We start from the raw sequence: 24917 nt of genomic DNA, 5'->3' as shown, positions 1-24917 counted from the left end.
CAGGTTGGACCACAGAGCGTGGGGGTAGGCAGCCTGAAGTTAGGATGATCCAACAAATGAATCATCCACATGTGGATAATGGAGTTGTAAAAATTACTCTCCGCTTTAGTCAGCAGCTTAGTTGAAAAGCAACAAAACTGTTCAGTTAAAAATTACAGGTCTCCAAAATAGGTTTTTAATGTAGCATTTAACTGAGAATGTATCTAGGGTTGGGTTGAGCATTTTCATAAAGCCTTTCTCCTTGGTAATGTAACTTTAGGAACTTCAGTAATTTCCTTATGGAGTTGTTCAAATTGTACCAGGCACCAAACAAAATGTGAAAAGCTGAGGTTGCTTTCCCTAAGGAGCATCCCTCACGCGGACAGAAGTTGACCCTCTTCCTGTGCCTGATTTGGGAGTCCCCTGTACCTTCCAGTGAACAATCCCCTAACTTACATCCTGCCTCTGGTAGCAGGTATCGAGCAAATATTTTTGCCTTCCATTGAAAGTTTGACAATACAATTTTTCTCTTGAGACTTTTATTTTTAAAAAGGGAAAATTCCTGCTGTGAGGCCAAATATACATCTGCATTTGGCAGCGTGGCAGACTCCTTGGGGTGGGGGGTAGAAAACAGTAGCTATGGTGAGCCCCAAAAACCTCTCTGGGAGTATGGGGCTCTACAGAGGTTTGCAAATAACTCATCATATCCTTTGTGTCATCTTCTGCTTTTACTTTCTCTGCCGGCCTGATGGGTAGAAGAAATGAATCCTCCCTTGCCGACGGTTGGATGATGAAGGGTTTGCCTGTCTGGTGGACGTTGGCAGGGCAGAGAGGGTTTTCCGGGGCCTCCCAGTCGTCCAGCTCCTGTGCTCTTGTCCCTTCTCCAAGCTGCTGACTGTGCACAAACACTAAATTATTCCTCCGGCAGAAAAACACTTGGCCCGGCTTCCCAAAACTGCTTATGCTCTTCTCATTTGCACAGCTCTGATTGAGCGTTAGGTATCCCTTTGGCTGCCTCCCATGTCTCTTATTTTTAGGGCCTTTGTTCACGTCTTTCTGTGTGTGAAACATGAAAAGTGAGCCATGGCTGATGGAATTGGAAACTTGCTGGTTTTTAGGCCACTGGTCTTTTATCACATGGCCCTATCAGGTTCTTTAGTTACAGAGGTTAAAAAACAAAATCCACCCTAGGAGCCAGTGGATGGCTGTCGGGGAAGGAGAAGGAGAGGATGAGCACGTGATGGGCAGTGAAAAGAGATATCGTAACTAAAGCGCTGGCCTCTATCCCCAGAGCCATGGCCTTTCAGGAGTCTTCTTACAGCTCAGCCGGGTTACAGATGAGGGAACGAACTCGGGTAACAGTCGTCTGCCCCCACCCCCCCTTCAGAACAGCCTTTTCACAGGTTGTGAAAAGTAGTCCCGGGGGAATAAAGCCTGATCCCCAGGAGGCAGGGTGCATCTCTGATCTGAAAGGGTGGGCTCAGGAGGGGTGGCCCGTGGAGTGGTCTGTCCAGCCCGTCTGGGCTCCTGCAGGTGCATGTTCATGGACCTTGGTGGGGGGCGGGGATTGATTACAGGAATGACCATTTCTTTCCCCGCTTCCTACCACAAAAAGGAAATGAAGTGAAAATATTTAAAATCATTGTTTTCTACCATTGGAAGGCTGAGCGTTTGTGTAGGGGGCCAGTTCCTGGAGAGTCCCTATGTAACCATAGTGAGCATCCCTAAGGAAGTTTGGAGAGTGCCGAGGTCTGTTTTGGTTTCTTCCCTCCTGCCCGGGAGCTGACTGCTTCCTACAATAGACCATGCTTTTCTCTGCTCACCTGATCAGAGACCAGAGCACATTGTAATTGTGCATCTGTTTGCTCTCTTAAACAGTGTAAATGTTTGGAAGAAGCTGAGTGGTCAGTCTGTCCCAATCACCCCTGTACTCAGCGCTACATAGTACTGAGCCTGGTACCTGGCTTGGGGGTAGACAGACAGGGACTGGATTGAATGGCTGGATTTACTGGCCAGGGTAAACCACAGTGTGTCAGCACAGTTCTGATTTTATTTACCCCCTCAGGCGGGGGACGGATGCTTGCCAACTGACAGGCTGAGGTGGGGGTGGCTAGGAGCTAAACTCCAGCACAGGTCAGCTGCCCCCTGCTTCTGAGCCTCAAGGAGCTTTCTCCTCCTTCTATGTGTTCCTTTGGTATGCATAGTAAGCCCAAGATGTTCTGAATTTGAATATTTGAAAGTAAAACCCTGCACCAAGGATTCTCAGATTTTAATCACTTACAAGGGTGACTCTATTAATACTTAAATTTCCTCTTCTGCATGTTTGCTTTAGAAAGGGCTAGGGGGAACTATAAAATGTTTTGAAATCGGAAACCATTACATTTTAGTATATGCTGCGAAAGAAGTCGTCTTCTAAGCTATTCTGGGTTTATAAATTATTAGATGTTTTTAAATAGTTAAACATGACCGTCTTCTTGGTTACAAATAAAAAAAAAAAATGCCTGTTCACACCAGCTTACCCCACAAATCAGGTTTTCCCTGAGGAGGCGCTCAGGGGCAAGGAGATCAAGTGCTGCCAGGCTGCAAAGGGTCTTAGAACCAGGAGCCAGCCTGAGGCCTCCACCCGCTTGGGCTTGCGTCCACCTCCCTCCCTCGATTGGCTTCATCCTTTAGGGTAGCGACTAGACTTCCTCCACTTTCTTGCTTAAAGGCTCTCAAATGGCCACATCAGGTCCTGAGTGTATATGCGCCCATGTCCAAATGCGGACAGACACAGGTTTTAGTTTGAAATTCCTGAGAGAACTTAGGCCAGCATGGTCAGGTGCCCACCATGATCCAGTGACTTCTGCCCATTCGGAAGGAGCCTGGGGAATGAACCTCAGCCTAGAGGCCTGAAAGGAGACCCCAGCTTCTGGGAGCTGTCTCAAGATTCTGGAAAGCGCCTTACCCAGGGCTATGAAGCTCAGAGCAAGCTACGGGGTCTGACACCACCTCACTTCCTTTATTACCAGCTGCTTCTCAGTTTCTTTTGGGAACTCGGCGCCTTCCTGAGGCCTGTCCTTGTGCATGAGCTGGAATTCTCAGAGCCGGACCGGAGTTAGGCAGACCGTCCAGGCATCTCTGCCACAGGCTTGTTGAAATAGTAATTCTACCAAAGTGGTGGAATATCCATAGACAACTCAAGAGAAGATGGAAGGGAAAGAATATCAGGAAAGAAAAGTGTTTTGAAGTGGTTTTTTTGTTTTGTTTTTTGTTTTTAAAGTTGTGATGTTTCAGGAGTTTGGGGAGGAGGGAAGTGGCAGAGGATGGTACATGAGGGATGTTCTTAAATTTTCTGAGATAAAATAGTTTTATCTAGCCACTTAATACTAAAGAAATAATTCTTAGGGAGGGCGCCTGGGTGGCTCAGTGGGTTAAGCATCCGACTCTTGGTTTTGGCTCAGGTCCTGATCTCAGGCTCTGCACTCAGCGGGGAGTCAGCTTGAGGATTCTCTCTCCCCCTCGGCCCCTCTCCCATTGCATGCTCTTAAAAAAAAAAAAAAAAAATTCTTAGGCTCCTTCAGTAATCTGTTTTTAATATGTTAGACATTTTAGTTTGTCAAAGATGATTATTCATTGTCAGCCAGCTTTACCTGGTTGCATTGAAGATAGTTTTGTTTTTATGCCATGCTCTCGAGAAATTTATTAGACATCTGGGTAGATAGGATTGCATTAAACTAATAAAGCCCCCTGGTTAAGGGGATAAGTCCTAGATTTAACATTTGAAATCCTTTCCATTAAGTACAGTACAAGCAGGTCTTTCTGCACATTTTGGTGAAGCTCAACCATTTCTGATGGCTCACTATGATCATAATCTTTATTTTAATTTTCATAATTGCTCTTGGTGACCTCCTACTTGGGCTGCCTGCTGAATTTTATGACTAGTGTCCCGTCCTTTACACAACAGATGTAATCGGGTCAGTTGATTCAGAAAGGGAGTTTGCTTTCCCTTCTAACTTTTGTTCCGAAAGCACCGAGGAATTCCCCTGTAGAAACAGTGTGGAAAATACTTGGAAATAAAGGGGAGTTGAAGTTGTGTCTGGTTCCTGTGGCTTGTTCTGAGTTTTGTGCCTGCCCTGGTAGACTGTTTCCAGAATCTTGAAACAAGTGCTAGGATTTCCCATCAGGACTGTGGCATCCTTGGTTGCTGGGACTTTCTTTCTTTCTTTCTTTTTTTTTTTCTTTGATGTGTTGCTTTCCCATTGTCATGAGTTAGAACATCAAATAGAGATAGGTTTCGTGCTACTTTGCTAGGATTACCAACGAACATGTCCTGTATTCCATCTTGAAAATTTCTCATGTGTTAGGTGTCAGGTTCTTTAAAATGTGTTTCATCTGCTTTATGGGAAGAGCTCTTGGCGGGGATTTTAGGCCTTAGCATTGCCTCTTACTAAAATTTGTGTCCTTGAGTTAGCACACAACTCCGGATTTCATAGTGGTTTTTCGTGTTGCTTTTCCTCCAAATGAAGTTGGTCTACACTGATCTAGAAGATGACTTCCAACCCATCAAACCCAGGCTCAGATTTGAGAAACTAATTTTTTTTTTTTTTTTTTTTTTTCCCTGTTTAGAGTTCTTATGAGGCAGAATAATTAGCTCTGTTTCCTGCATGCAGGCTCTGGGTTCTGTATCACTCACTGTATGCACAATGCCTGATGATAGTTGCTTCGTAGACCCTCTGGGTTGAGTAGGTGAATGCATAGATGCATAGTGGCCATTCTGAAACTGCTTTGGTATGATATAAATGGTCTTCCAGCCAACCGAAGTCTGACCTCTGTCATTTGGAGCCTGTTTTTGAAAATGAAGGTTAAAACCCCTCTGGGAGGAAATTGCAGCCTGAAGTCTTGGACCATCCTGGATCATGCCTGTTTCTTCCTCTGCAGGACACAGAAGACTGGGTAGTTCCTTTTCCCTGCTTATTTGCCCTAGGAGGGCCTACTGGACTAATCAGTTTAAGCTCTTCTCTCTTAGGCCACTAATCCTTTTTCTCCAGCCAAGAAGCTGCAGGATACTAGTAACGTGTCCCATAGCTATTAAAAGATATTGCCTTGCACATTAAGTACTTATTTTCTTCTGCAAAAGGATGACTAAACAAAAAGCTTCATTTATGCTTTTGCTTTTTCATGATACTTCTTTATCTTCTAGCGTAGTCAGGGGAGAAGCATAATTTTTTTTTGTCCTTGCTGATTCCATATCTCCACTTTCAGCATTGTAGAAACAGGAAACTTGCCTTCTCATACATGCTTATATTTTACCAACCCATTATGAACCCTCATTGCCAGAGGTGGAGAAAACAGTGAAAATTAGAATAATCTTTTTTGGCATGTGATATTTTCTGAGAGATTAATTGGACATAAGCACATATCATGATACTTGCTGAACCACAATATCTTCAGTTCCTACAGGTCGAATTTTCTCGTTGAAACCTTCCGTGCCCCCCCCCCCCCCCCCCCCCCCCCCCCCCCCCCCTTTCTGCAGGGAGGGCCTCACTAAAACTGAGATCACTCTACTTCAGTCATAAGCAGGCAGCCAACCCAGATCCTTTAAAACCCTGCTGCAGGTGATAAAACCTAGAGAAGGTGCTAATGAATGGGGAAGTGGTGAAATGCTGCCTGTTGAACCAGTGCATTTCTGGGATTTTGGGGGTAAGGGTTGGCAGCTTCTGGTCTGGTGGTAGCGGAGTTGCCCATGTACCTTCTCCTCCCGGCTCTTGAATTCCCCCCATTAATTTTGAGTCTGGTGGTGGGTACCTGGCTGTTGGTTATGGCCTTCTCCGAACTTGATAGTCTGAAATGTTGCCGTTACTATTGCCATGACCATCTGGATCATTTTGAGTCCTTTCATCGCCTGATTCAGCTTCTGAGAGTCCAGCCTTGGGAAAACTTAAGTACGGAAGAGTTTTGCACAGTACACTTGCCCATTGCTAGTTTACTTCCAATAGCAAAGTAGACACCTCCTTTATGTCCGGTTCTGGGGCGGGGGGCGGTGTGGGGGGATGACTCAGTCATTAGTACTGTTCATACAAGTGGTTGATAAATCTTCAAGTCACTGCTTGGAATGAATTTGGGAAAGTGCTCCTGAAAATAGACTCTGCCACTTATAATACATTTTAGTCACTAATGACAGTGTGAATATAAACAAAATCTGGAGGTAAACCTGCAAGGTGATGGTGACACACGAGCTGATGGATGAGTTTTTCTTTCATTTGCTCTAATTTCTTGTGGTTCCTTTAAAGAATTGGACAGTACACTATTTGTATAACGAAATCCCACCTGTTGTATAATGAAATATTCAGTAGATACATTTTTTAAAAAGATTTTTTATTTGACAGCATAAGCAGGGGAAGCAGCAGAAGGAGAGGTAGAATTGAGCCTGATGTGTGGGGCTCAATCCCAGGACCCTGGGATCGTGACCTGAGCCGAAGGCAGACACTTAACAACTGAGCCACCTAGGTGCCCAATAGATGGATATTTTAAAGTGAACAAGACCTGCAGAGCACCTAGAAATGGAGACTTTGGTTAAAAGTAACTTCCTGGGGCGCCTAGGTGGCTCAGATGGTTAAGCATCTGCCTTAAGCTCAGGTCATCATCTCCGGGTCCTGGGATCGAGCTCCACATCTGGCTCCCGGCTCAGCGGTGACTCTGCTTCTCCCTCTGCCTCTACCCCTTGCTCATGTGTGTTCTCTCTCTCTCTCTCGCAAGTGAATAAATAAAATCTAAAAAAAAAAAAAAAAGTAACTCCCAAAACTAGTCTCTTGGGTGTAGGACAGTTGGGCAGATAAGGTTGCTAGGAGGTGAAAGCTCCCAGTGGACAGTGTTCTCCGTTGTGTGCCATAGCTTGAGTCCCAGTTGTCAGGGGTAAAGGAATTGGTGGAAAGAGGAGGGAGAGCACTCAGATTGGAGGAGGGCACCAAAGGCAGTAGTGGTATAAATCACACCCATGTCTTCAGCTCTCTTGCATTTAGCTTTGTTTTTGTTGCCATTGTGCTTTTTAACGCAGCCAGAATTAAGAATAGTAAGGTCCATCCCAGGGCGCCTGGGTGGTGCAGTCCATTGAGCATCCGACTCTTGGTTTCAGCTCAGGTTGTGGATCTCGGGGCTTGTGAGATTGAGCCCCACGTTGGGCTCAGTGCGGTGTCTGCTTGAGATTCTCTCTCCTCCTCCCTCTACCCCTCCCACTAGTGCTCTCTCTAAAATAAATTAATCTTTAAAAAAACCCAAAAGGGGCACCTGGGTGGCTCAGTTGGTTAAGCAACTGCCTTCAGCTCAGGTCATGATCCTGGAGTCCCAGGATCGAGTCCCGTATCGGGCTCCCTGCTCAGCAGGGAGTCTGCTTCTCCCTCTGACCCTCCCGACCCTCCCCCCTCTCATGTGCTCTCTCTCTCAAATAAATAAAATCTTAAAAAAAAAAAAAAAAGAAGAATTAAAAAAAAAAAAACCACCAAAAAACCAGTAAGTTCTGTCCTGATAATAGAGGCAGCAGAGGCATAAAAACAATCCCCAATAAAATTTTTTAAAAATTTAGATTTAGAGTACATTTTGATTGTTAAAGAAAATGTATGTTCCTGATTCTCTTGAAGGGGAGGTAGAATGGTTACAGGACTTTGGGATTAGAACAGGGTTGAAACTTGGCCCTGCCAGTTATTAGCTGAGAATTTTGGACAAGTTACCTAACTTTTCCTACTCTGAGGTCTCATCTACAAAATGGGAAAAGCTTTCTTATAGGGTTGTATGCTTATTAAATGACAGGTAAGATCCACATCTCTTACTATAGAGTCTGGTTCACAGGATGTACTTGGTAGATGATTTTCATGAACTAATAGTGAAGTCAGTGGTATTAAAGACCCAGCGAATGCCGTGTTATGGGGAACATGGTGTGTGGACACTAGCTTGGAATAGGAATCTGATTCAGATTCTAAGTGGTTCCTTGGAAGTAACAAGTGGACAGCAGAGTAATTGCAGATGGGTTCCTTGCCTAAGACCTTCTTTCTGTTGAACTTGGAAGCAGAGAAAAGGGTAACAAATTATACAGAGCGTAGGGGTATTAATTAGAAATAATATGACAATTATCTAATTCTTTTGTTTTGCTTTCATTTAATATTTTACAGTTTTATAGTCCGATCTCTTGAGCATCTTGAAAAGGAGAAATTTGGTAAAGTGTATTTGTGTCAAGTGTTGATCTTTAGGTGGAGTGTTTTTTTTTTTTTGAGGACTAACTTAACTATTCCCAGGAAGGCAGAGGAGCCCTTCACCATAATAGAATGGTGCATGTCATCCTTGGGTACTAGGTGAACTTAATGGATGCTTTGTTAGTGGCTGCAGAATGTCTAAGTTCTTTAAGAGACCAGATTCACTCACATTTTGGCTTTGCAGTACCCCAAATATTCTTTGCACATAGTAATGAATGGATGGTAAACTATTAGTCTGATTCCTCTCTGAAAGATAGAAGCCTAAAGCTAACCTAATGTTGAGAAAGAAACAGAAGCAACTGCTTTGCTCCTTACAGTATAAGAGCAAGTTTAGTGATTTGTGGGGGACTACAGTGTTTTTCTTAATTCATCAGCATACAAAACCTGTATCAGCACCTTTCTACTTGTTTCGATTTTTTTTTTTTTTTTTTTTTTGTGCTGAGTGATGGCACATTTGCTCTGTTCAAATTAACTCAAGATCTCATGGCTGATTCATTTAGTGAATATAGTCCAAACGGCTCCACTCCCACAAAGAAGAATCTCATATTTTCACACTAACAGTCCTGTTTTGCTTGATTTCCATAGTTGCATATATTGTGAGGAGCTGGAAATAAATTGAACCAGGGTACAAGGATGAGAATGCCCTGAAGTTCTGTTAAGGATGTGTGTTCACCTCTGAACAACGAAATGAGCCTAAAATTCCTGTGAGTTAATTATGATTTTCGACATACTCTTCATTATTCTGACACTTTATAGGTAGGTTGCCTTTTTGTCTTAGCTGCGCTCACCTTAAAACTATAGTTGTCTGGAAATCTAGTAGAAAATTTTTCCATAAACTTCCCCGTCCCAAAACACATCTAGTTAGAGCCAAGTGAATTTAAAAATATGAATTTAGAGGTTCTGAAGCCTGAGAATGGTCCTCAACAAGGAACTTCTCAGGAAATTCCTGAGTGGCACCAACTTTCATCACTAGCTGCCATGGACGTTCCTCACTTAATTCTTTGAAAACCTACGCTCATCAGAAATGATAAATTTGTTAATTTTAAAAACTTGCAGATTCTAAAACTATTATCATGGTTTCTTAGTGTATTCCGAACTGGATTTGATATGCAGAAAACTGGTTTCCCCGCTTCCTCAGGAATCTGTCACACGTGTAATGACCTAAACCTCTCAGGAGCTATAAAGTTGACAGGATTAAGTTCTCATCTCATTTATAGAAGAATCCCAGCCTGGCCATGTGGGTCTGAAATTCTAGAGGGCTTTAACAACTGGAGTTCATTGTCCTCTGAAGAGAAGACTTGGTTGTTTTATTTAGTAGAATACCTAATGCATGTGCGTGTGAATTATGCAAGGGGTAGGTTGAAGAATGTTGACGGACAACTCAGTAAATTGAGTCGCAAATAAGTACTAATTCATTCTAGGCCAGCACCAAAAATATTTCAGATTTTTTAAGGATTCTCTCAAGGAGTTGGGAACAGAAAAGGATTATAGAAATATTTATAGTAGGCATAAACTTGCACATAAACTCAAAGTACTTTAAGCAAGCTTGTTGCAATTATTTTAGAGAACCGGAATAAGGAATTATATGTTGTAGCCACTGTTTAACTCCTGCTAAACCATGCTCGTTGTTTCAATGTCTCTTGTTTAGCTCTGGTTTTCACCCCTTAAATTTAGCGCTCCCTAGACCAGAATTATAGCAGCGATGGCCAGGATGTCCTTGAAGACAATTATATTGTGTATGGAGAACTGGGAATCCTTCGTATCACCGTACAACAGCAACTGAAAGGTCTTCTGTGCTGTTGCAGAATACCTTTTCTACTCCAACAGTGCTGGACTTTAGTTCCCAAGACCCTAAACGGATTTTACTTTTTTTGTAATATTTGAAGTTGGAGGGAAAAACTTCCACAGCTGAGGAGTTCAGCAAACCCGGAGAACCTTTCACCCTTGTGAGAGGTATTGGGAGTTGTGATTCAAATAAGGTTGCCCTTAATTGACTGGCACTCCCTTTCAGTCCTGGGAAGTCGGGTGGGGAAAGACTCCACAGGAGTCTTGCTAACCAGAAAAATGCCCACTGTTTCCTTGTGGACCCGGACACTGTGTTCTCTGTCATGTGGCTAGCAGGCATGGCCTTGGTCATGGAAAAGTTTCCTTGGCTCTACTGAGAAGTTGGTGATGGGCATGGACTGGAAGAAGCCCCAAGGAGGATGAGGAGCTTGTAAACATTGCTTGTGGCAGCAGGAAGCATGGGGGATAATGTGGAAGGACCAGCTCTTTAACATAGGTGGTTCAGGAGCCACAGACAGGTCAGACTTAAGGGACAAATGAGGCTTAGTTACAGCATCCTTCCTGTACACCTCTTTAGGAAATCTCAAAGCTATGCTCGTGATCTGAACTGGATAATGAAATTCCTTGGCTCTTCCTGTACATGGTTGAATTCCATGGCTCAGAAACCATAGAGCTGGTGGATGGTCTGTTCCAAAGTGGTACTTGAAAGTCTCAGTGAAGTACAAAGGGGGGTTTAGGGAATGAATTTGGTTTCTTCTTTTTCTTTTGTTTTGTAGAATAGTGTTCTTTTGTTTATTTTGATTGAAGGAATTTAAGTCTGTTTTTTGTTTCACTTTTGTTTTGGGTAGATGACTAAGAAGGAAGGCAAGAAGGACACAGAGTTAGGTTTCAACAAGCTCTCAATGATCTATGATGTTTTCTTGGAGGTGATTTGTATGACTTGAGGTTTTGAAGACTGCTTAGCTGGGTCCGGGGCATGTACCTGGAGGGAACCAGTCTGAGTGTGAACTTGTCTTTGTGTATGTTGGTAACTATATTTTGTGTATGTTGTAACTTTGTGTATGTTGGTAACTATATTTTGGAGCCCAAACCATTCAGTTGAGAGCATCCTTTTTGGATCTTGAAACTTCAGAGGCCAGAACAGGTAATCTCTTTATCCTTTTGTAGTTCTTTCCAGAGATAAGCACATCAATTTTTTAAGCTAAGGGCATGGACTCTACCCAGTCCTGTTCTGCTTTTCAAACAGTTCACTCTTACTGAAGGTGGTCACTGCTTTTGTAGTGTTTACAGATGTGTAGACCTTAGCTTTTCATTAAGAAAGCCAGTCAGTCAGATCCATCTCTCTTACCATAGTCATCTTGGTAACAGTGGTAGCTAGTATTTTCTGAGCGTGTGCTCTGCATCAGGCAGCACTCCACGCTCACCTTGATTCAACAGCCCAGTGGCATCTGGTTCCCAGGGGAGGTGTGAGGTCTGTTTCCCCACAGCCTTGCTTCAGAGGCTTCATATTCTTATAGTCTTCACTTCCTCTCCTCCTGTCAGCCACTTGCATGTTCTAGAAGGAGTTGAGAGCTTTGCCTTCTGCAGCTGCTTCCTGCGTGGAATGCCACCCCTCCCCCGCTTTCAGCCTGGCTAGTGCCTCTTGGCTCTTCAGACTGGGTGTTTTCTCCTCTCCTTTGCCCTTCTGTCCTGAACTTTCCAGTGTTTCTGCTATACATCTGTTATAAATGCCCGGTGTTTGTCTGATGCCTTCACTCAGTCCTCTGCCCCTTAGGGCAGAGACCTAGTTTTATCTCCTAGGTCTTATAGGGTTGGTACACAGGATACAATAGATAAGGTTAGATTGTTACTTGAGGAAATGTATTTTTCTATCCTCGCCAACTAGTGTAGTGCCTTGCAGGTTTTGTGGGTTCTTCAGACATGTCTTGTTTTATGATAACATCCCGGGGAATCTTAGAGATTCTAGAGATCGGCTACATTGGAGACTGTCTGAACACGTCCAGCAGTTCCATCAACTGTGTCCTTTCATTCATGCAGAAACTCCTTTTGCTTCTGCAGATATATTCATTGTGAGTAAAATACCTTGCAAAACCTAGCACCGCCTAGCCCAGGGCATGCAGAAAACACTGCATGTGTGTTTTGTTTTGCTCAACCTTTGTATTTCACACAGGGCAGTCTCTTCCCATTGCAATGGCATGGAATGAATCTTAGAAGCAGTGACTGAGTAATAATGGGGCAAAACCAGAACAAAGGAAGCAATGGCTTGCCCCTTTTGGAATTGTTTTTCATGCTTGGTAAATAACCACACCACCAGCTTTCTGGATGTAAAGAGATCTCCTTACATTCCATAAGTAATAAGTCATGACTTAATGAGGCATATTGTCTAGTTAGTGAACTCCTAGTGTTTGTTACAAGTAAATTCATTAAGAAGGAGCACGTTTCCAATAAAGCCCATTTAATTTCTCAAAAAGTATTTGTGCTCTGCACTGTGCTGGCCACAGGGAGAGCGACTGAAATGGACAGGCTAGGGATGGGCTTTTAATTTCATGGGAGTAACAGACAAGGGAACAACCTATACTCAAGAAGGGAAACCATGATAAATGCCACCAGAGAGGTCAGACCAAAGTGGTTTGGAGCCAAAGAATAGGAACTGAAGAGGTAACATTTGAATTTGGTCTGAAAGAATGGATGCATTTCATACAAGTAGCCCTGTAAGGAGAGGGGCAATGCAGGAGAGGGAACGATGTGAGCAGAGAGCAGAGGCATAGAGGTTGGAAGAGCTAGAATAGTGAACGAAGTCAATGTAGTTGAAGTGTAGGGAATGTGGGGGGGAAGAAGGGAGGGTGTGATGCCTGCCGCCTGACCATGGTCTGATGAGGGATGGTTTTTCCCTGATCTAGGGGTTTCCACTGCTCCACGGCTGCTCATTGCTCCTTGTGCACGGGTTAATGTATTCACATGATAATTTTTCTCTCATTTCCTCTTTCCATCCCATCATGGTCCTCTGCGAACCTTCTAATTTTAGACCAATCGATTTGATTTTTCTTTTGCATGGATGGCTCAGTGAACCCTTTACCAAAGTAATTTCCCACTTGCACACTATTTCAGAACCAAAGAATGTAAGATCTCATCACATCACATGTTTGCAATGTGGTAGTTTTCATCATATGCATTCATGACACCCCAAAGGTCTATGTGTAAGCCTCTTTTATAAGAAATGAATATATGTCTCCTTTTAGTAGCCGTGTTTATCTTCACATCTTGATGTCCCTACAGTGTGTTCTTTATAGCGCAGTTGCAGCTTTTCGGAGGGCAGGACCAACTGGAATTAGGAGGGCAGACTTTTGGAAAGTCCCCAAATTTAGCATCATGTTGGATCTGTGGTATGTATTGAGCAAGACTGTGGGATAAATAGTCTTGGTATAAAATGTGTCATGCAAGAGCAGGAGGAAGGATGGAGAAAGGTTTACCAGTTTTGCTGGCCACTTAAAACCTAATGCAGGAGGGAGGGAGAAAAGGAGGAGAGGGTGTGAGTAGATGACCCGAGCCCTGGACTAAGCACTTGATGATCTCCTGTCACTCCATTTCATCAGAGGAAATGGTTTATCTTAGATATATTTGAAAGTTCATGCTCTTCACCACTAACCTCTTCTCTGATGATTTTACTCTGCCCTTCTCTTGCAGTCACTGTTCTATTTACCTTCCCCAGTAGATTAACTCTTCACATATCTTGTACCTAGAATAAGTCTTGTGTCATCTTAAATGTTCAATAAATATTTCTTAAAAGGAAGAGGATTCTCCTTGACAGAAAATTGATTTTATTCAGTGTATATCTAAGAAAGCAGACTTATGAATGTTTAATACCCCTTGATTATCATACACTTACTTAAGCAGAAGTATAAAACCCATGCCAAAGCCTAACATAAATGATTTATTATGCACCATTTAACATTCTCTGAGCCACGGTTTTTCTTCATTATGAATTGAGTGTTGACAATAATGCAGTATTTCTGTTCTTTTTGCTTATATACAGAAAGGATCTGAAATAGGTACCTGTTCTCTTTTCTGAATAGTCAGAAATATGGAGAGACCTTTATGTTCATTATGTGTCCATATCATGACTGGGATACTCTTGTACTTTCCAAGTTTGCTTTATAATTAAGATTGTGGTGGCTATAAAGCTGCCCCTGAAACCATCCCCACAGATTGCCATAATCTCCCCAGTTATAAAATGATTTCTATGTTTTTTGATTTCTAGTGTTAACCACCATAGATGACATTTTAGAGGTCCACACAGGTGATCTTTTTATGCATTTTATTCATGATGCAACTGTAGTACTTTTAAGGCAAAAAAAACACCTTCTGAAGCCAAAAGTTTTCTAAGGTCCTCAATAAATAAAACCTTGATTGTTGATGGAAAAGGTACTTTAAAACAAAACTTACTGTATCCCAGTGACTTGCTCAGCTCCGCTTTTCATACTGATATGTACCTGCCTACCTTATTAAAAATAAATTGCCTTTGTGTTCTCATTTCAGGGCCTGGTACTGAGGTTGGAAGCGGATGGGGCAGTTCTTTTCTTCAAGGCTAAGGCAGTAGTGGATTCCGGGGAGACCTTAGTTGACCCATTAACTGAATTGAGCATATGAATTCATTGTAGGGAGCTTGTCAGGGTCTAATAGCCATGAACTTGAAGGCCTGAGCTAGCAGGAACCAGGGGAGAAAGGATGTTAGAGTGCTGGACAAGCTACACTTTGGGGGAGGTGAACTTGGGGAGCCTGTCCACTTTGGCCCATTTTCTTGAAGAGGACAGATGGGGACAACCTCAGCCAGTAAACTCACATGCATTTCTCTTAGCCTGAAGAAATTACCCTTGGCTCCATATGCTTGACGATCAAAACAAAAGATATGCATGATCCAAAAGTCAGGCTTAAAAAAAAAAAAGCACTTCATGGTGAGGAGAATTTTTAATTAAACCATTGTCTAAATTATTCAATGATCTGAGAAGCACATTGGAGACCTTTCTTCCATGCTGCCCTTTATAGAACAATAATTGTCATGTCCATGATCTCTTCTGGTTGCCCTCTTCCCTGCCCCTGCCTGTTTGCAGATAATTTTGTCAGGGCAAAACTAAAATCTCTTGAAAACATTGCTTTCAGGGTGCCATAAGCAAAGCATGCATAACTGACCTCAAATTTGCAAACAATTTAGAAGTTTAAGTTTTAATAGGACCCTGTTGAGTTAAAACACACGTGTGCGCGTGCGCGCGCGCGCACACACACACACCCCCCCCCCCCCCCCCCCCCCCACACCTATTTCTCTAAGGGAAACCAAAAGGGTCCCAGTGTTCTTTGTGGAAGTCGACGTTGGGAAGTAAAAAGAAACCTGTTGAGTTGAGCAGAAGCACCTGGGCCATTGGCCAAGATTTCCCTGGCTCGGAACCTGAGCTAAGAAAAAGCCCTTGGTCACAGTGGTGGATAAAAGACTTGATGAAAAGATGTGGAGAACAGGTGAAAAATTATGGTCTGGAAGCCAGAGGCTGACAGGTGACAAATACAGAGGTGACAAACATATCCAGTAAAAGCGATGGCCGTACCTAAAAAAAAAATAGTTAAAAATTTTAAATTCCAAAGTTTTAGAAATTTGGGGCCTTGCTCTTTCTGTACCCGTTGTAAATTCTTTGCTCAGACCTTTCAGAATCTGTTAAGCTTATTGTGATTCTAAAACATAGTTTTGATTGTAAATGGGGTAGAATGGCTTCATAAGGTCTTTTTCTCTCCTGGTTAAAGAACTAATTGGCTTAAATGAAAGCAGTCCCGTTGTGGTCAGAACATCTAGTTGTGGGTCTCCTAAAAGCAGGTTTGAATCTGAGCTATACCCTTGCTGGCCTTAGGGCACTCTGGCAAGTTCTTGTTCACCTTTGTCTTGGGGAACAATGGGGGAGACTGCCGATTTGCAACACAGAAACACAGTTTGTACTCAGAAACATGTTGGGATCATTTGAAATGCTTTGTGGAACGTTCTTGTTCAGAACAGGTGCTGAGTTTACTGCATGCTAACCTTACATCTGCACTTGAGAGGTATCACAAGTGACAAATTCCCTGTATCTATAAGACACCCTACAGGTGCTGTTCTCCTTCACAGGGAGTAACTGACATACGGAGGTAGGGCGAACTGTCCAGATTGGTCAGTGTCGTGAACTCAGCACTCCCAACTGTGATGTCCCAGCTGTCCACTCGATGGCATTTCTGTCAGAATATGTGTTTAAAAAAATGAGGTTCAGGGGTGCCTAGGTGGCTCAGTCGGTTAAGCATCTGCCTTCGGCTCAGGTCATGATCCCAGGGTCCTGGGATCAAGTCCCGCATTGGGCTCTGTGCTCAGCATGGAGTCTGCTCGTCTCTCTCCCTCAGCCCCTCCCCCCTGCTTATGTGCTTTCTCTCTCTCTCTCAAATCTTAAAAAAAAAAAAAAAAATGAGGTTCCTATAATTTGGGTGTTTCTTCTATGGAATTCTGTGCATTTGGTTTAAATGTGGTAGCTGATTGGGCATTTTGAAAATCTAGGCTCAATTATCAATTCCGATGACTTTTGACTTGTGGCAAATCCCTTGGCGCATTTATTTCCTATTTCTCATTCTTAGTATATGGAGAGCTGCTTTATAGAAGGGAAGGTGTTTTCTTTAAGAGAAGACCCGTGTGAACCCGACTTTAAAAAATACTAAGTTCCGTACAAGTAGAAAATATTCATATTGAGCTTCGTGGTTGGTTTAGTTGGTTTTGGGGTGAAAGGAGCAGATGGAGAAGTCTGGGTCTTGCTCTCTGGCCTGGCCCAAATCATCTGACCCAGAGAAAGTCCCCATCTCTGTTTGTTTCCGAATCTAAAAATAAATTGAGGGAGTTTGGCTAGCTGTTCCCTGTCCTGTCAAATATTTCCAGTCTGGTCTATCTAGTCTTGACTGGCACCTTTTTCCTCAGAGACTGTGGAAGGTGGCCGATGGGCTTAGGTCAGAGCTGTGTATTACCCATAATTCAGATAATATTTTATCATTCAGCTTCCGTTGACTAGAAATTCAGCCCAAGGGAAGGCCAAGGTAAACATGTTAAGTGCTGGAGTTCATCATACTCTTGCTAGAGCAGAGCTTCTGTTCTGCCTCTTAATGAGCATCACTGACAATACCCATTTAATGAGGTCTGAGCTTTGTACTTGGCATTCTTGTGAAGATTGTTCTAAGGTCCCAAGATTCCCTCCTAAAACAACAAAAGAGGTGTTTGTGGGGAGGAAAGACCCATGAGTAGAATTGAAAGTTTTGCTTTTTCCCCCCCCCTCCCCATTATCTTATTAAAGGTAATTCCCTGAGGCTGACTTCAGCAGAGATGTTGATGAGATTAAAGCAATTGATTCTGGATAAATGATTAATAAACTTGGGGGCCTTGACGTCCTCTTTTTAATCTGTGTATACTGCCCACAAACCAGATGGTGGGTTTTCTCGTGAAAAGTGGCTTTTTGGGCACAAGACAGTGTCTTGAAAGTCCCTACCCAAGACCTGGCACGTAATAGACACCTAAAACCTTTTTGTTAAATTCAGCTGTGAATTTTGAAGTCCTTAGTCTCTGAACAAATGTTGGAGAGGAAGAAGCTATATGCAGAGGCTGAAGCTGAAAGGATTTGAAATGTGGATAGAGGCCATGTGTGCGGGACATCAGTAATTATTTGTCAATGAAGAGAGCAGCACCCACTGCGTCTTACTGTGTGGGAGAATCTCCTGGGGGCCTCATTTGAAAATACATCTCCAGCATCTGAGATTCTGACTCTGTCTGGTTGAGACCCAGGAATCTGGACTGACCCAGGGTCTGTGGACCAGATGTGGAGGAAGCTGTGTTTTAAGTCCAACATCTAGATGCATATGCACTTAGAGCTCCTTGGCAATTGCAAAATTAGACCTCTAACTGAAACCACCTAAGTAATGTGCGCGTGCACGCGCATGCGTGTGTGTTGCTTATTTAAATACTAAGTCTGCTTATTAAGAGACCATTTTGCAGCCAAATTCATAGATGTTTGGGTGGTACTGGTGAATCAGTGATTCTTTCAAATGTAGTCACCCATGAGGTGATAGTCAGTCACCCATGAGGTGATAGTCTGTCACATAGAACTTAAACTTTTAGTTGAATCTTTGTGACTTTTTTTATTGGTGTATTCTTAACATACTCTGAAATCCTTACTTTTTTTTTTTTTTTTTTTAAGCCAGAGCCCACATAAGTACAGTGACCCTTGAACAAGGCAGGTATTGAGATGCTGACCCCTGCGCAGTTGAAAAGTCCAAGTATAACTTTTGACTCCTCAGAAACTTAATAGCCTATTGACTGGATACCTTCCTGATAAATCAGTTAACATATATGTTAATTTGTATGCTATGTGTGTTGAATGCTATATTCTTATAATGTAATAGAGAAAGTGATAATTTAAAAAAAACTTAAGGGAAGATACATCTACAGTGTATTTATAAAAAAACAAAATCACATATAAGTGGACTCACACAGTTCAGACCCATGTTGTTCGAGGGTCAGCTGTCTAAGGGAAACTCGACAGAGAAAATTGCTAAGAAATGGGTGGGTGAGCCAAGATGCACGACTCAGGGTGCTCCTCACTGTCCTGTTACAGGGAAAAATTAGCAGTAACCTAAGATGGCAGCAAAGGTGGCCGCTTGTTCTGGTCCCCACATCCAGTTAGATACACAGGTGTTAACTGAAAGTGCAGAAGTTCTGGAAAGATGTTTGCTATATGGGTAAATGAGAAAACCGGTTTAGGAACGTTGTAAATCCATAATAGAGCTAATATTTATGGATTACTTACTATGTGGCAGACACTTGAAATGTATTCTTTAATCCTCACTAAACCTTATGAGTCTGAAGTGGTGTTATCCCTGTTTTCTGATGGACGTGTGGCTCAGAGAAGGAAAGTGACTTGCCCAAGGTCACACAGCCTCTGGCCACCAAAGCTCTTGCACTGTTGGGTGATGTTGCTCCTACATCAATAGGTAGATATTTTAAAGGCATGTGAAGATACTTACCAAAATGTCCATAATATTTCAGTGGTACGAGTAGGGTTTTGTTTTTCTGCTTCTCTGAATTTTCTCATTTTTCCCCAACCGTCAGGGGAAGTAAACCAACTAAGTAAACCAACAAATCACCCGCTAGTGGCTCTCTAAAAGTGTCAAGTTGGCTGTTGGTATTGCTTTTGTCTTTGAGGGATTTACTGGACAGCCATCACAGAGAAACCAAACCAATTAGCTGCCATGGGGAAGGTGCCACTGACCTCCTCCTGTGGTCATGATCAGTTTCTGTGCTGTGATGGGGTAGGCTGTCTCACGGTTTGTAACCGATCAAGTACTCCAAGCTTGGATGTAAATTAGATGCTAAAACCCTGAGGACACTTTAATCTGTGGACCCCAGCCCTTAAGCATCCCTCAGAGTTAATCAGGAGACCAGTGTGTCCTGGGTTAGTGGTTTCATTGCCAGGGGTGGGGACCGGGGCCCGGGCTGCTGCCCTGGGGAGGCTAGCCCTGCTCTGCCCTTCCCTCCCCATCCTCCCTCCCCTCCCCCCTCCTGTGTGGGGGGCATGTCCTCCATCTTCATGGGGCTGGTGCTGCAGGTCTGTCTCTGCTGGAGGGGGGGCTTTGTGCTTCCTTGGGGAGGCCGGAGTCCCAGCTCACTATGCTTCCTCCTGAGCTTTCCCATCCAACCCTTACTTTCACCTCCAGCTCACCCCACCTGACCCAGCTTCTCACCCCTAGGGTCTGCCTCTTCGCCTGCTGTTCTGTGTGCGGTGTTAGCATCCCCCGTGGAGGCGTGCTGAGGTCTTTGTCCTCGTTAAGAGACTGAAGGCCTGCTTCTCCTCCTGGATTTGTTGCTCTCGAGGTCGTGTGGCTGTCGCCTCTCACCTCTGCTCTTCACATGGCCATTGCTCGTTACCATGGCACCAATCCAGCCTAGAGAGGCCGCCACTATCTAATTTCCTAGCCCGTCGTCCAGTCCCCCCTGCACCCCCGCCCCCTGAACTGAGCAAACAAGTCTAGGTTGACAACGTGAAAGGAGCTGGATTCCAGGTCTGAGGGGATTCCTGGTCTGTGGTCCTGGTCTTCAGGGAAGTAATTACATTTGCAATGAGATTACAGTCGCCATTTTACTGAGCGTGTGCCAAGTGCTGGCACTTGCCAGCTACCTTCTTGCTCTGTTGAATCGTCATGTATACGGCCTCGAGGCGAGTGTAGCTTCATGGAGGTGTTTGCCGTTGAATGGAGAAATTCATCTTAGCGGTGTCCTCTGCAGAGGACTTCGGAGCAGAAGTTCTGGGAGGACTGGGGCATGGAGAAGAGAGGGAGCAGCATGTGGTTGTTCCTAGTCCTAGCTGAAAGCGCTTCCGAAGAAGGAAGTGCTCAGATCTGGTTAACAATATTTACTGCCTGTTCACCTGGAAACATGTGAATCTCCAAAGACTTGAAGGGCGCTGGCTTTTTACAAAGGGCAGCGTTTCCATTGGACTTGCTAGCTGAAGACAGATGATAATTCGGGGGCTGTACAGTGGTGGATGGTTTGCGCTTCTCTGGTCTGCTGCTTCAGAAATGGAGCCGGGGTGCTTCCAGCCGGTCTCCTTGCTTGTCTGCATTTTGCCCCGTTGGCTGGTGGCTTCTTGGTGAAGCCCGTTTCTGTCTTTGGGAAAAGCATCCCGTGTATCTTGCATTCCAAATGTTCGGCATAAGCCATAGGTTCCTTTAACAGGTTGTGGTGGTAAAGCTTTGGGGGCAGTTCCTGCATGTGCATGTCTCTGTTTCCTCCTGTTCCCTCCGGGCTGCTTTTATCCTTCAGGTCATCTGCCAGGGAAATGCTAAGTTGGCAGGAAAGAGCTGCAGAGGCTCCCAGCTCTGGAGAATCTCACCGTTCCTGGCTTCTCAGGCTCGCCCTGCCCGTCAGAACCATGTGGACCCGGCATGTTGCTTAACCCTCAGCTGTAAAGGGGGAGGATACTGGTACTTGCCTCACTGTTGTGTTGAGCTGTGAAGATCCACTGAGGTCACGGATACTGAAGTGCTAGGACGCTTGTAAGACATGATTTACGATCTCCGCAAAGATGCCCTTGGTTGCTCAGTGCACATGTACTGAATTCAGGGCTATATATACCAGCTGTCCTCAGGGTACAGTCCTAGGACCGGCAGCCTCAGCTTGACGTAAATGTTGGTCCATGGGCCCCACTACAACCTGCTGAATCAGAGTCTGGGGCCCAAGAATCTGCGTTGTAGCAAGCCCTCTTGTTGGTACTGAGAGGTACAAGTTTGAGAAGAGGCCTTGGCACGGTAGGAAGGACGCAGAGACAAATAAGCAAAATACTGTGGGTGAGGATGGCCTAGGTAACAGAAGGCAGTAGGACAGGGAACAGGTGGGTCTGCTGGCCAAAGAACTCCGGTTTGGGGGCTCTGGTGTAAGACACAGATGCAGGTCTGATGAACTATCCTGGACATCCTGGAGGGGGGTGGGTGGCAGAGCGGGTAGGTAGGGGGTCCACCTGTAAACCCTCACCTTGGGTTGTGACACCTACATGGCATCTCGCCGTGCGTGGGGAGAGCAGACTGGCAATTGTGAGTACACGCTGGGAAGGTAAGTTTGGGGCTCCCCTCTCCACTGGTTTTGCTTGGCACAGGGAGGCAAGGAAGCCTTGCCTAACCGGGACAGGAAGATGCTGGAAGTATACCAAGCCAGTCTAGAGCTTGCGTTCAATCTCCTGTAAAGGGTCGTGTTCCCCTCCCCCCACCCCAAGACTAATTTATTTATTTATTTTTTTTAGAGCAGTTTTAGGTTCACAGAAAACTTGAGGAAGGTGGAGATTTCCCATTTACCCCCTACCCCCACAAACACATAGCCCTCTTCCACCAACATCCCCCACCAGGGTTGTGCATTTGTTACAACGGATGAACCTATGCGGACTCATCCTAATCCCCCAAAGTCTACAGTTAACATTACAGTTCATGCTTGGTGTTGTCCGTTCTGCGGGTTCAGACCAATGTATAATGACATTTTCACTGCCCTAAAATTCTCAGCCTATACATCTCCTCCTACTGAAATGACTGACCTTTGACTGTCTCTCTAGTGGTTCCCCCCTCCAAAATGTCATGTAATTGGAATCGTACCGCAAGTGGCCTCTTCAGTTTGGCTCCCCGCTTTCACTTAGTACTGCGCATGTAAATTTCCTCCACGTCTTTCCATGGCTTTGATAGCTCAACATGGCTTTTGGTTATGGAATAAGCCATGTGAATAAAAGGTACAACATAGGGAATATGGCCAGTGGTACTATAATACTGTAATAATAGCTATGCTCGTGGTTGAGCATAACGTGTAGAGCTGTTGAATCATGTTTGTGTGTCAACTAGACTCAAAAAAAATTTTAAAAATTAACTAAAATCTCCACAAAACTATAGGTTTAGTTTTTTGAAGAAATAAATGCCCCAGTCTCATTTTACTCTAAAGTCGAGCCTGACCGCTAAGACACAGTCCAGTTTAGGAAGTGTTTTGACATTGCTCCCAGTGGGCAATTCGAGAAGCACATGTAACAAAAATAAGAATGTAAAGATTCATGTGGGCTGCTTCACAGGGAATTAAAAATTATTTGACATTATGGGAAAGACTCGGTTGTCCACACATACTTACATGCCAGTGCTTATATTTAGCTATGTAAATAGCCTTCGTATAGTTTATATTAGGAAGCTGTGCATCTACTCGGGTTCCCCATGATTGCCTTTGTAAAAATGCAATTAATAGTACGTACCTCAGGAGATGGTTGAGAAGGTTCGTTGAGTTGATAGGTTAAAAGGCTTAGAATAAAGCCTGATGCTTAATAAATACTGGTTTATACTTATTAAATCCATTTATTTAAAGATTTGAGAGCGTGCAGGGTGGGGGGGGGAGAGGCAGAGGCGGGGGGGGGGAGCGGGGAGAGAATCTTAAGCAGACTCCCTGCTGAGCACGGAATCCAACAGGGGCCTCAGTCTCATGACCTTGAGATCACAACCTGAGCTGAAACCGAGTCGGACGCTTAACCGAGGTGCCCTGTCTCTCAGTAGTTCTAATACACAGTTAAGCCACCAGCATAATCAGCACTTCTCCCTTGAATGTTAAACGCTGCTATAATAATCTTAAGTTGTATAAATACATGTTAATTATTTTTGCCCACAGTAAAGGAGTAATAAACCGTTGCTATAAATAACTTAAATGAGATAAGTCTAATATTAATGTTTATTGTCTTATAACCTATTTTTCCCCTTAGTTATAATAACCTAGATTCAGAAAGGCAGTTGTAGAACCAGGTAGCAGAAGGGATTGGTTTGTGAAGTTACTGGTCCTTGAAACCGCTCAACAAATGAAATGTTGCTAGGGCTTCCATGAATGGCACCAGTGATGGTTAAAAGCAAAACCAGACAGGTGAAAAATGCCACCTGGTATGGAATTTACATTTGTTTCTTATAAAGAATCCTCGGGAAAGAATTCTCTACCAAGGTGTGTTTTTCTACTCCAGCCCAAACATGACAGAAGTTGTGAATGTGCAAGAAGCTCATAGAGCTGTTCGGGGATGGCTTAAGGCCAGTTACAAGTTCACGTCAGTAGCATGGAGTGCCATCGCTGTCCTCAGGGAGTTCCCAGTTTAGGGAAATGGGGGTGGGGTTATGTTTGGGTGGGTGGCTGATGGAGGTAAAGAACGTACCTGGCGGAAGGTTTCCAGTGGTGACAAGCCCATGGGCATCTTTCAGCCAGGGAGACCTGACCACTGAGAAGCAGCATGAGAAGGGGGGGCCCGCAGAGTTTAATTTTGAAGGGAGGGAAAGGATCGGACAGTAAGGCTGCAGAAGTAGCGTGAGGCCAGTCTGGAATTCGTTGTATGAGCCATCCAAGAGATTTATTGGAAGATCTGTTTAGTGTGGAGCAGAAAAATGGATATGGATTTGCTTGTACATGAAGTTAAAAAAATGAAATGAAACCCCAAACTGTCTTAGTTTTTAAAGATTTATTTATTTTGGAGAGCAAGGGAGTATGAGCTAGTGCTTGGGTGGGGGGGGGCGGGGCAGAGGGAGGGAGACACTCTCAAGCAGACTCGGCACCTAGCAGAGTCCAACTCAGGGCTCGATCTCATGACCCTGAGATCATGACCTGAGCCTAAATAAGAGACGCTCAGCCACTGAGTCCCCTAGGTGTTCCAGCCCACTGTCAGTTTTCAAACCTTACTGCTCTCCCTGCTGGATTCTAAGAAATAGAACAAGTTGTTATTTTGCTGTCATCCTTAAGTTGTTCTGTGACTTCTCTGACCCGTTGTCTCAAAAACATGTGGCCATTGACTTATTTCACTCAGCATAAGTCAATCCGAGAAAGACATGTATCATATGACCTCACTGATATGAGGAATTCTTAATCTCCGGAAACAAACTGAGGGTTGCTGGGGTGGGAGGGAGGGGTGGCTGGGTGATAGACATTGGGGAGGGTATGTGCTATGGTGAGCACTGTGAATTGTGCAAGACTGTTGAATCACAGATCTATACCTCTGAAATAGTACGTTATATGTTAAAAGGGGGGGGGGAAGGGAAGGGGGGGAAATCGGAGGGGGAGACGGACCATGAGAGACAATGGACTCTGAAAAACAAACTGAGGGTCCTAGAGGGGAGGGGGGTGGGAGGATGGGTTAGCCTGGTGGTGGGTATTGAGAAGGGCACATTCTGCATGGAGCACTGGGTGTTATGCACAAACAATGAATCATGGAACACTACATCTAAAACTAATGATGTAATGTATGGGGATTAACATAAGAATAAAAAAAAAAGTGGCCAGTCAAAATACTATTCTTGTTTGGAGAGTTCTGTAGTAATCAGGAAAGGACTTGAAGCTCCTTTTGAAATGCA

General features: G+C 44.1%; 1 protein-coding gene across 1 annotated transcript in view; it reads left to right on the top strand.

The window, feature by feature from the left end:
• PRKCA (protein kinase C alpha) overlaps positions 1–24917 on the top strand; it is a 385436-nt gene that overhangs the window by 36839 nt on the left and 323680 nt on the right. The window lies entirely within an intron of this gene.

The sequence above is a fragment of the Neomonachus schauinslandi genome, chromosome 15 (genome assembly GCF_002201575.2).
Source record: "Neomonachus schauinslandi chromosome 15, ASM220157v2, whole genome shotgun sequence".
In the NCBI taxonomy this organism is placed as follows: Eukaryota; Metazoa; Chordata; class Mammalia; order Carnivora; family Phocidae; genus Neomonachus; species Neomonachus schauinslandi.
The sequence above is the reverse complement of the archived record's forward strand: the minus strand, read 5'-3'. Positions and strand labels throughout refer to the sequence as shown.